General features: G+C 37.1%; 1 protein-coding gene across 5 annotated transcripts in view; it reads right to left on the reverse strand.

Moving 5' to 3' along the window:
• LOC131050453 (riboflavin biosynthesis protein PYRR, chloroplastic) overlaps positions 1 to 12,841 on the reverse strand; it is a 101,436-nt gene that overhangs the window by 28,942 nt on the left and 59,653 nt on the right. The window lies entirely within an intron of this gene.

The raw sequence follows: 12,841 nt of genomic DNA on the forward strand, positions 1-12,841 counted from the left end.
ATCAATGAGGATTGGTTAACATTGGGGCCTGACCATCTCCAATTCCTTTATTTGAAACAAATATGATAAGAGTGCAATCAAACCTCTATGATAAGATTTATAGTGATTCATAAAAAGATGGCAAGGTACAATACAGCTTCTAGAAACGTGGAAAAGAGGAGAGAGAAAATTAGGTAAATCTGAAGATTTAAAGCACTTTGTGCAAAACTAGTGGCTTACAACAGGCTTACAACAGGCAGTGCTTTCACCACTGCTGAGCAGTTTTGCCTCAACATGCAGAAGCTTTGTACAGAACAAGTGGTGGTTTTACCCAAAAAGCAGTGGTTTCGTTATGTCAAACAATGGTTTCATTATTTGTTTCACAAATGGTCCATGCATGTACTAAAACACTTCCAGTTCCTGATTCTTCCAACTCCTAATAAATCTATTTGTAATCATATAAAACATAGAAGGATTGGTATTCGAAATGGTTCCAAAGATATCTGCGGGGAGTTAAAGAAATCTCTTTGAAAACAGAGGTCATGGTAAGATGAATAGGCTATGTAGAGAGCTAATCTATTAGAGATAAAATCCTTGAGATTCAGTTTTGGTTGAGTGCCAGGAATTCTTAAACTGTAATTGCCATTGGAATCGAGCGATTTACTTTGGAATTGAGAGATTTAGTTGTAGCTGACATATTTTTTGGAGTTCTCTCATGCCCTTGTTTCCTTCCCTATATGTGCATGATTTTTGCTCTCCTACATTTTCAGAATTCAGTTCTTGCAACTGACAAGTTCATTACTTCTTTTCTTTCCTAAATTCTGTTGTTGAGTAACTATCAATTGGAATATCCATCATAGCTTACAGATCATTTCGCCTCTGATGTTATTAAATTTTATCTTTTGATGAGAGGTATTCAGATCTAATTCAAGGCAAAGCATTGTTGCATCAAACTCAACCCAATCAGAGCTCATAATATGTGCAATTGGCTCCATTGCAGATGCAAATGCACGGGAAGTTGCTAAGTTGTCCTAGAACTACAAGTGTGTGTCTGTCATAATTTAAAAAACTCATTAATCAGGTAAGACTCAGAAAAACTAGGCAACATTTCTGAACATTAAACCTATGCACAAAAAACTGCCCCCAAGTTTTCTGTAAATTGTTATGTACCTGTTACATCCCCAAATTTTGTTTAGCATTTCATTCCAATTCTGAATGGTTTTTACTTTTAACTTTCATGTTATAAAGATAGAATCACTATGAATTTGGATGAATCGTCATTAATGATGTGTTATGATGTCAATATGATTTCTAATGTGTTTTGAAACTCGCAATTAAAGGTATAGATTAAATTGTTCATTTTGCGATGAATTTGAAATGCAAGAAAGTTATATTATGGAATATGACTTTATGTATGAAAGTGGTCTAATCACGTGTTTGATTGTCCAAGTGATATCCAAGGAGGAGATCGTTGAGTTCATCCTACCAAAAGAACAAGGAGAGTATCATCCGGGAGAGCAGTATAGATAGAGGGAAAATGTGTCGATGACGTCTTGAGACCTTCACACACACACAAACACACTTAAATTGCAATGGTCAAAAGTGTCGCAATCAGTTTGTTATAGGTCAATTCCGTTTTGTAAGTTGTCATTGTGTGTATACGTAAAGGAATACCTCTATATATATATATATATATATATATATGAATGTGACTTATATTACGAACAAATATATATAAATACATATATACATACGTAAGAGAAACACATAAATGTATGTAAGTATTTATATATCTATGTGTAAGCATACAATAATATAAATTATTGCTTTTCGAATGTATCAAATTTTGTTATTGAAAATACATGCCTATCTATCTATCTATCTATCTGCATACACCTAAAAATGGTCTAAAGATAATTAATTAAATACGCAGTTATTTAATTAATTCCCCTTCCTAATTAATCGAATTCACAAGCAAATTTGATTAATTCTTTTATTCATCTACTAATAAATAAATCTACATGATTGATTTATATAGTTCATTTCATATCCCCTTTTGATTAATTAATCTAAATTAATTAATACTCCCCCCATTTAAAATCAATTCTTCTAATCCCTAATTAAAATTAACAAACTCAAGTTTGTTGAGATTAATTACCATTTTCCAATTATTTGAATTTCTAAATTCAAATGAGCACATGACTCCTAACTTTTAACCACCTAACCTAACCACCCTCTAACCTAACTCATTCCACCTAATCTTGGGTTTAACTAACCCTATCCAATCTTGCACATCCTAACCTCCTTATCCTAACCTCCTATGGGTTGGATATCCCCTTGAGACACATGGCACTTTTGCCACATGTCTCCTCCCTTAGACACTTGCCCTCTTGTGAGCAAGATTCCTTGAAACTTGTCACCACAAAGATGACAAGTGTCCCTCCCTCCAACCTCCTCCAATTTGACCCTTGATATCTTCAGATTCAATCTTGACCCTTGATTCCTGGCATTGGAAATCCTATAAATATCTCCCATTTTGGAGCACAAAGGATCCCATCTCATATCATTGTAGGTATTGTTACTATAGGCATATCCATTCTGGCATATCATTTAAGCATTGTTATCATAGGCAATTGCATCTTAAATCTAGTTTAATTTGATCATATTCTAGCATAATTGTTGAATCATATAGCATAATCAATCTCTATTCTAGCTGAATTGCATCATCATCATAGCTTAATCATGCATATCATTAGCTTAATTAGCCTCTTGGATCAATCTAGCATAATCAATCTCATCTAGCTTGCATATCATATCATTTTAAATCCGTCGTCTAGGTGTAGTCAAGTCACTGGGATTGCTTATCCAAATCTGAGAGCAAATCCACACTCGCATCTCTTAGGAGGCGATAGGTCGCTTTGTCATGGTTTATCTTTCATTTGATTTCAATTTGCTAACCACGCTTGTAATGATCTATTGAGTGTTTGTGTTGCAGCTGCAGGTACCCTACTTCACACACACGACACTATCTATATATATATATAGAAATCAAAAGCATTTGAGAATCGAATTCATATGGCTTAATAAAATAAAACGTAGTGGTAAATTAAAAGAGAGCATGGTTATTATCACCACATAGTGGTGAAGTTAAGGAGGGCAAGCATGTTAATTTCCATGTAGTGGAGAGATACCATGTAGTGGTATTAATGTGGTGGTAGTTGGAGTTTGGGGGGGTGACCATCATAGAAGGTGGCACACCCCTACTCCCAAGGGAGTATGGGGAATTAAATCTATGAGAAACGCCACCCTTTTAGTAGCATGTGGTCATAGAAAGTGAGTGGCGTTTTTAGCTTAGGTCAAACCACATTGTGTAGTTATTAAAACAAGTTTGTGGAGTACTGCCCTCTTTGATGGAACATGTAGAATCTTATGTGGTCGATCCACTTTATGTTGGCCTTTTAAACTAATTTGTTAAGGGATGTACGTAGGGATTTAAAATGCATTATTTTTGGCTTGAATTCATAACTAATTACATAGAATTCATCCTTGTTGATTGGAGATCTATGATTATGGGAACATTATTTTGTTTGTTTTAAAACAAACTTTGAACTTTTTTGGGGGAAAAGGATAGGCTGTCATAGCTTAATAATTTCTTCTCCTTTGAATATAAAAGGGGGTGTTTTCGAGAGGAGTGGGGACACTTACTTTGTGCTTGGGGGGGAAATTTTAGGAAAAGGAGAATCAGTTTTGTTTTGCAAGGGAAATTAGCTGGTTTGGTGTTCTCTCATTCGTAGTAAGGATAGAGAAGAGAGCCTTTTGCATTTGTCTTTTCTACTTGAAAAATTTGGGAAGGATATTGAGGGAGCTTACTTTGTGAAGGATTCAAAGGCTCACGTCTTCTGTCGTCTCAAGTTTTTCCAAGCATTATCCAGGCATGTTCTCCATCCACTTGGAAGCTACGTTACTCGAGGATGCATCCCTAGGCTAAAATCCCATGTCCCCATACTGGGAACGTTTTGGAGACTTGGGGATGGCCAGAGGGCATCCCCTTGCCATCCCCAAAGTTGCAAAATCTGTGGGAAACGTCCTGATAACTTGGGGATGGCAGTGATTCTCAAATGGGGGACCCCCCGTCCCCTAGACAATTGGGGACGCCTGTGACGTCCCCTAACCATCCCCCTTTTCTCAGCACATTTAAAAATTTAAAAAGGCTAAAAGGATTAATAAAAATATTTTTTAATTTCTTTTTGTGGTCCCCACACCTTAGCAATAGTACATTTCCAAGATGGGGGATTAACTGTATTTTGAGAGTGAAATATTAATGGTTGTCATTTTTGTTCAGTTTGTTTCAGTAAATAAGTTATTACATATTTGAATCTATTGGTGGCCCACATTTTGGAAGGTATGTTGCATTATATTTACAGATCAAACAATAAATTTTTGGGAGGTAATTTTTATTAGGCAATTTTGCTATATTGCTTCTCCAGTAATAAATATTGTTGATATAGAAAATGCTTACAGTCAAAGGTGTTTATTCAAATTTAAAGTTGAAGTACTGCAACCTATAATCTTTGTGAATCCTAATCTTTTGTACTCCTTTACAACCTTTACAACCTGAATATTAAAGTGGAAACTTCATGGCAGCCTTGCAAGACCATGATATTGGAGACTAATTTTGCTAGAATCCTTGCATTTGCCATGATTTTAAAATCTTATTATTATACCTTTTTTTGGCATTTTTAAAATGAAACTATATGGCAGCAATGTAACCTTTGCATTAGAATAATATTGTTTATTATTAATTAATGGTCAATTATGTAATATATTGTAAATAATTAATTAGTTTCTTTTTTCAATTGTTTCTTTTTAGAAACATTGATTTTGTAATTTTTTAAATGATCTCTCGATCATTTCATTTAATTCTATTGGAGTTGAGGAAAAATCAACTCTACAGCTCCCAAAGATCACCTGCATGCAAACCTGTCACAAAAGAAGAGAAGCAAAAAAGCTATGAAGGCCAGAATTCAAAGATCCAGAAAAAAGGAGTCATTTTGATTGTGCAACAAGAATGCAATTCAATAATTATAGTTGTTATGAAAATACAAAGAGAAAATCCTTATAAAAGGATACTTGAAACCCTAAAGGAGAAAACCCCTAAGAATTATAAGATTCCTAAGTTTAGCATAAGCATAGAGTATAACAGACTAATAATTAAATAAATAATTAATAGCTAATAAAAGATAACTCTAACACCCCCCCTTAAGATGAACTTAGAGAGTAGCTAAAAAACAACTATGGACTAAAAAAACATGTAAAAAATGCAGAAAAGCAACAATGGGTCTCAGCAACTAGGCCTGATGAGGTACCCAAGTACAATAAAATCTCTGTAAAGTGGAGAAAAAGGAGAAAACCCTGTGGGAACAAAACTCTTCTCCAAGAAGAGATGAAAGCTCAAGTGAAGGACTAAGAAGCCTCCAAACAAGAGTGTTCCAGAAGATAGGAATAAAAAAAGAGAATGAAGAACACCACTGAAGCATGAAATAGCTGCAAACACTGTTGAAGAGTAACTGCTGATCTGAAGAACCTCCACTGAAATAGAACATGACCAGGTGGAGAAGACTGTAATCTGCATGAATGCCCTCAAATGACACTACTCAAATCAGATGGAAAACAAAGGCAAACAATTGAACTCGAAGATACAGATGGCATGAAACACCAAAGCCTGAAGAGCTGATCAATCGAACCAAGGAAGCATTAAAACAACAGGACAAACCTCCCCATAATGCTGAAAAGGGAGAGAGACAGGTACACTGAAAAGAACGGCCAACAAGAACTGCATGACAAAGAACCAGGAATATCGAAGGTGCAAAGAAAGTACATAGTGTCGTAGAAGGAACACTCACTTGACAAAGGTAGATGGCAAACAAGACAAACATCAACCCCCCCATGGCACTTTATAAGTAGTGCATGTACAATATGGCACAAGATGTGCAAGATCCCAAGTATACAATGTCTGATGGCACTTTATCTCATAGTGCGTTTGCATAAATAAAATGCTACAATGATCAGAAGAGACAGAAGACTGGAAACAAAAAGCCAAAGACGAGACATCCTACTCAAAGAAAGAGATCCCAGGACCTGAAACATCCAAGATATTCACCAGTGCTGAAAAGCAAAAAACTAAATAAAATATACCTGGAGCAAAATCTGGAAAGAAAACTCATGACGGGAAAGTACACAGAACAAGTTTTCCAACAATATAAAGTTTTCAAAAAATGGAGTTCGGATGCTCAAGTGATGTCTCTCGGAGTGCAAAAAGGAACCTCTGACTTTGACAGAAAAAAATGTCATCAAAAAAGAAAAATCAAAAGTTCAAACCTCCAGATCTGGATAGAGCTCGGAAAGAGCTTTCCGACGATATCAGGTTTGTCAAAAAATGTCTCCGTATGACCAAGTTACGACCAAAAGAAGAAAAAAACCCTCTTTTAGGGCATAAAAAGAGTTAAAAACAAAAACAAAACAAAAAAAAATTTGACGAAAATTTTTAGACGCATCAGCAGGTACAGCCGTACGGATTTTTGTGCCTCGTAAAGCATGCCAATAAAAAAATCATGTCATAGATGCCCTTGTCACCGAAATAGGTCGGATTATATATCAAAATTCGTGGAATCAGCCTTCTGAATCCAACTGAGGTCCTTTTGGCACCAAAATGTACCAAAAAAATCAACTACCCCCAGAAATGGAAAAAAGCAACTGCACAAACCCCCGAATACTCAGATCTGAAGAACAAGGTCCAAAAACTCTCATGAAGAGAACAAGGGCATGCAAATCTGGAGCTCTGATACCATATTGGAGTTGAGGAAAAATCAACTCTATAGCTCTCAAAGATCACCTGCATGCAAACCTGTCACAAAATGAGAGGAGCAAAAAAGCTATGAAGGCCAGAATTCAGAAATCCAGAAAAGAGGAGTCATTTTGATTGTGCAACAAGAATGCAATTCAATAATTATAGTTGTTATGAAAATACAAAGAGAGAATCCTTATAAAAGGATACTCAAAACCCTAAAGGAGAAAACCCTAAAGAATTATAAGATTTCTAAGTTTAGCTTAAGCATAGAGTATAATAAACTAATAATTAAATAAATAATTATTAGCTAATAAAAGATAACTCTAACAAATTCATTCAAGTTTTTTACCAATTACTTCTTCATAATATGGTATCAGAGCGAGAAAGAAAATAAGTTTGTTTTTTCAAAAAATTCGAAAGGAATTTTTAAGAAATTTTAAAAACAATCTCTTTGCTAAAATTTTCTGAAAATCGCGTTTCTATTCTCCCACGTTCGTATCTACATCGATTGTTTTGCTGCAAATTGCGTCACGTGATTTTGCCCTCGATCCGCAACTATTCTCCACACATTTTTTTCGCGTTTTTGTTCGCGATATTTTTCGCGACCTCCCACGATCTTTTGTCTGTGTTGACGCGATTTAAAAATTGTGCGGCTCTCTGGTTGGGATTTCGTGTCGGAAATCTACACGATTCTTCGCGTTTTTGCAATATTCCGCAACAACACGCGAAGGAAAAGAAAAATTCGCAATTTTTTGTGTCGGGAAGTGTTCTTTTAGTTCACGTCGTGATTTTTTGTAACACGATTTCATTTTGCACGACCTTCTGCACGATTTTCCACGCGACTGTTGTGTGTCCTCCGCTCATTTCGAGGCCATTTTCTGACACGAGGTCATGTTTTCAGTGGTCTATTTTCTGCATCTTTCGTGTCGCGATTTCTTTGCATGGGTTCTGTATTTCGACGCCTAGGGTTTCCAAACCCTTCAATTTTTTCTTCATCAAACCCATAAAATTATTTACAGCTCCTGCACAAATTTTGGCGACCTAGGGTTTCAACCGACTAGGGTTTTGTTGATGTGTCTTTTGTACACAACCAAACACAGAATAAAATACCTAAAGGTACCTTATCCTCTCTTGAACAAAGTTTCCCGACTGCTGAAGATATCATCGAAGGATCAGTCGGAGTAACTCCAAGGTTCTGATATGTAGGTTCTCTACGTGTGGATAAGCTCTTTGCGGTACGATGTGATTTTGCTAGAATCACAAGGGGACTTACATTCGACTGCCTGAGCATTTAATCTATTGGAACTTGAATCTTATCTACTGGCTGGAAGATAAAGAAATATCAAAAGATATAGGGTTTGAAGAATCTAATCTAAGACCTAGAATGCAAGAAGATGGACGAACGACTAGGTGGAGTCCTACTGGGCTGGGTCTTCACCATCAGACCGAACAATTCAACACCAGCTCAGTGCAATCTTCTAAGGGAATTTTGAAGATGTTCAAATCATTTCCATCAAACACTGATCACCATCCAAGTTAATGCATGAACAATGGACGTATAACAATTTGAAATTAAGTTCTTTAATGCCAGTTGACCACGCAGGGTGCACTTACAATCGGTAAGAGGCTAGTGGTATGGACTAGGCGGATTCCACACGAGTGCATTCAACAATTTTCTCCATTCAATCTAATTTTTTACCATCTAACATGAAGATCCAACAAGAGACCATGCATATTGCAAAGAAACAACACACTTCACCATAACTTCAATGAAAATGGAGTTCATTTACAATTTAGGCAACAATTTCTTGCCTTCTCCTAATCTACTCTAATTGCTATTTATTCACTATTTCTTTGCTACTAACTATTCTACTGACTATTCATCGACTATTAAGCTTACAAAATGAAGAGCTTGAGCCTTTTATAATGCTCTCAATACAATTCAATGGTTTGAGATCAATGGTCGAGATTTTAAAATGAAAACCCTAATTAGGGTTTGTTACAACAAACTCAATTCTGGCCAAATGAAATAATTGCATTATTTGGACACGTCTTCTCTGGAATATTCAACCAATGGATAACGGGGGTAAGTGCCTCGGAGTTTGTGCCATCACTGGTGAGTCAGGTACGTTGTATCTAGACATGTTGATGTAGAACCCTCGAATTGGTGAAGTAGTGACTAGGATGCCACCTCAATCTTGCGCTCTGTAGACTTGAGTTGATTCATCATCACGAAGGGATGTTGAGAGATATCTCTTGATACTCAACATTATTTAGTTGCTTAATGTGATGATGATGATGAGAATTATTGATGTAGCTGGGCCCTTCTTCCATCCTTGCTTGCTTGCCTTAGGGTGATTGCATGATCTCTTCCTTTAGATCCTTACTCCAATCTTCCTCTAACCTGGTCCATTTGATTTCTTTCCTTGCTTCCTGCAAAACAAACAAATGGGTATCAATCTCACATGATATATAACCTTTATACACTCCCACTTTGACTTGATTTCTTATTCTACATTTGCAGGTCTGATATGTGTTTCTATAGGGGAGATTCCTCCTTTCGATAAGTGAATTCACTGTCCATGAAGTATCCTTGTTGTCTAAGGGTGAATTTGAGCTGTCTAATGATGAGATTTGTCTTTCTTGATCATCAGGTCTACACCTTCAAAGTCTGATTTGCCTTTGTGAGAATGATATTATTGCTTCGTTGGTAAATTCGCCTTGCTAATAATTGAATTCTTTTCACCGACTGTTGGAGCTGCTTACAAAATGATCTAATGAAATCCTTTATATGCGTGGCCTAGGGTAGAGACATGTCTTTGGGATGCAAGGCCGACTTGATCTAGTGTAAACAAAATTGTAAATTATCCCTCTTAGTGCTGGCCGCCTTCTATTTAAAAATTCGAATTTGCTTTTGCCGCCAAAGTGAGATTGGTTTATTAATGCATCAAATGTTTCTAGGTTGACTTGCACTTAGTCTTCTCTTGATCTTTTCAGTTTATTACAAAGCACTTTACTCTCAACAAACTTCGCTCTTGTACCTTCAAGAGGTACATGTCCTTGAAAACAATTTCACTCTAGTATCTTAGAGAGGGACAAGACCCTTAGGATAATTTGCTCCTGTACCTTTGGAAGGGTCATGAGCGAAATTTCTCTCTTTGCTCACTTCACACTCAATTCTTTTCACTTTGCCTTAGACTTGATTTTCCAGATTCTCTTCTCATCGTGCTCAAGTCGATCTACTCCCAACTTTGCTTAAAACAAGATCCTCTTAGTGCTTTAGGTGAGATAGGAGGCCCTTCCAAGAGATTTCGCTCTAGACCCTTAGAGAGGGACATGAGCGAAATTCTTCTTTTGATTCAATTCCTTCACCATTCCTCAATACTTAAATTCTTCTTTTGATTTAATTCCTTCACCATTCCTCAATACTTCACCTTGAACTTAGCTTTCGAATCCTTCTTCCATCATGATCAAGTCGGTTTGTTCCCTAATAAGATTCGTTCAATTGCTTGAGTGAGAAATTAGGACCTTTCAAGGGTTTCGCTCCTGTACCTTTTGAAGGGTCATGAGCGAAATTTTGCTTCTTGGCTCAGATTCCTCATGTTTTGCTATTCAAACTTGTCTCAATTCAATTTCAAGGCATGCCTACATCATTTCCTCTTCAATCATGCCATAGGAGCAAGGATTTTGGTCCAACTTAGAAGCAATGGAGGGCTCTAAGAAAAATTCGCTCCTGTACCTTTGGAAGGGTTAGGAGCGAAATTGACAATATTGTTCAAATTCTCCAGACTTCATCATTCAACTTGGTTTGAATTCACTTCTAAAGGCACACATAACTCAAATTTCTTTCAATCAAGCCCTGAAAGCGTGAGTTTGGATCCAAGTAAGGAGCAAGAAGGTGTTCTAAGAAAATTCGCCCCTGTACCTTTGGAAGGGTCAGGAGCGAATTTGATGCCCTAGCGCAAATTCCTCATTGTTCATGATCAATAACTCGTTCAAACAAGTCTTTGTCACTCCAATGTGAAAAATATCAAATCAACATTTTAATAAAGGCCTTAGGAGGGATTTCGCTTCAAATTGGGAATACTGGACAGTTTCTTCACTTGACGAAACTCATTCCATCAACTCATATCCTGAGTCTTAGTCATCCATATCAGATTAACCTCAAGAAAATCCATTTGTTTTCCAAAGCTTCATCCAGATTTAGAAACTAAGTTCATCAAATTTTAATCCCTAAGGCAAATCGGTCATTACATCAGTCAAAACTTCATCTTTCGTTGTCAAAACCTTCTTCACTGAATCGGCCATCAGAGGTTCTTTTGTAGCAGATGATTGATCAATCAAATTCACTTGCTTCCACAATTGAATCAGGCCTGATTTTCATAAACTTTGGTCTGATTTTAGGACTTTCTGTATTTGCAGGATTAATTCTATCTTAGTGCATTCTTCATGTGGAGATGCACAGATCAGATCTCTTCCCTTATGTGGAGGATTCCCCACTCTTGGTTTATCATCATCTTATATTCCTTGTGCTCCATTATTTGTTTACAACCATACCTGCAAAGACACAAAACTTGAATTAATTATCATGTACATTAATCATATTTCTGAGTATGAAATAATACTTAGATCTGATTGTGGTCTAAACTCAGAGAAATTATTCCGCTGGAAATTGCATTTAAACCAAGAGTGAATGAGGCCTGATCTCTTCCTGAAGATCTGATAAATTTTCCCGTGATTAGGAACCAGCCTGCTTGAACCTCTTCTTACACAGCTTATCCCTTAAAATTCACCTCATTTTTGCTTGAAAATCTTCTCTCCTTTGGAGCCAATCAGTGATTAATATCTCCCTTCAAGATGGATCTGTAGGTACAAACCTAGAAGTTTTGAATCAACTTTAAAGTGAATTGCTTTATATTTTTTATCGTTGAATCTTAGTGGAGTCCAAAACATGCCACGAATGTGAGAAGGGATGAAAGGTGTAACAATAAAGAGGGTGTGGTGGCAAAGAGGATAGGGTGATGTTGTAAAGAAGTGCCACGGGGGAATAAGGTGGAAGGGTAGAGTGAGGTGGATGCTCTCCCTTTTAAAATTTCTATTAAAAAAAAGAACTTTTCTTTCATTCCAAAATTTCTGGTGGGGCCCGTTTAATATCAAAGACAAAAAAAACATTTAAATTCCCCAAACCAGTGGTTGGTGGGTCCCGACAAGAGTCTTTAATAAAAAGTTAATACAATTCTCCATTTTGAGTTTAAAGTGGGGCCCAAAAAGGTGATGAGAGGAATGTGAGGGAAGTGGTAAGGGAAGCTGCTATGTGGAGAAAGAGGGGAAATGGGATGTTGGAGGAAAGGGGGACATAAGGGATATAAATAATGGAAGTAGGAGAGGCGTCGGGTTAGGAGGTAAAAGAGGTAGTGGTTGGAGTTAGGGAAGGTTAGGGAGTAAAATGCAATGGGAGGTATGAGGGGGTAATGAAAGGGTAGAGGGGTGTAGGTTATAATGGGATGAGGTTTAGACTAGGGGAAGGAAGGTGGGATAGATGGGTAAGAAGGTTAGGGGTAGGGGTAGAGGTAGAGGTAGAGGTAAGCTTAGGGAAATAAAGGAAGTGAGACTTATGGGATATGGGTTAGAATAGGTGATTTTAGGGGAATAAAGGGGTAAAGGGGTAGGTAGTGTGGATGGTAGGCTAAAGGGAGTGTGAGATAGAAGGTATGAGGGATAGAATAGGGGTAGGGGTAGGGGTAGGGGTAAGGTGGAAAGGAAGTTAGTGAAGGGAGGTGAGGGTGTAAGATGGAAGGGTAGGTTTAAGTTAAGTGAAGGGAGGTGAGGGTGTAAGATGGAGGTTAAGGGGTGTAGTGGTAGGTCTAAATGTAGGTGAAGGGTAGTAGATGAGTATGTTAGGTGAAGGTGATAAAAGATAAAGAGAGATAGAAGGTAAGGGATATGGAAGTGGAAAGGGTAGGGTGAAATGGTAATGGTAGGAAAGGGGAAGTGGAAAGCCGTCAAGATGGAGGG

This window comes from Cryptomeria japonica, chromosome 1 (assembly GCF_030272615.1).
Source record: "Cryptomeria japonica chromosome 1, Sugi_1.0, whole genome shotgun sequence".
NCBI classification, from domain to species: Eukaryota; Viridiplantae; Streptophyta; class Pinopsida; order Cupressales; family Cupressaceae; genus Cryptomeria; species Cryptomeria japonica.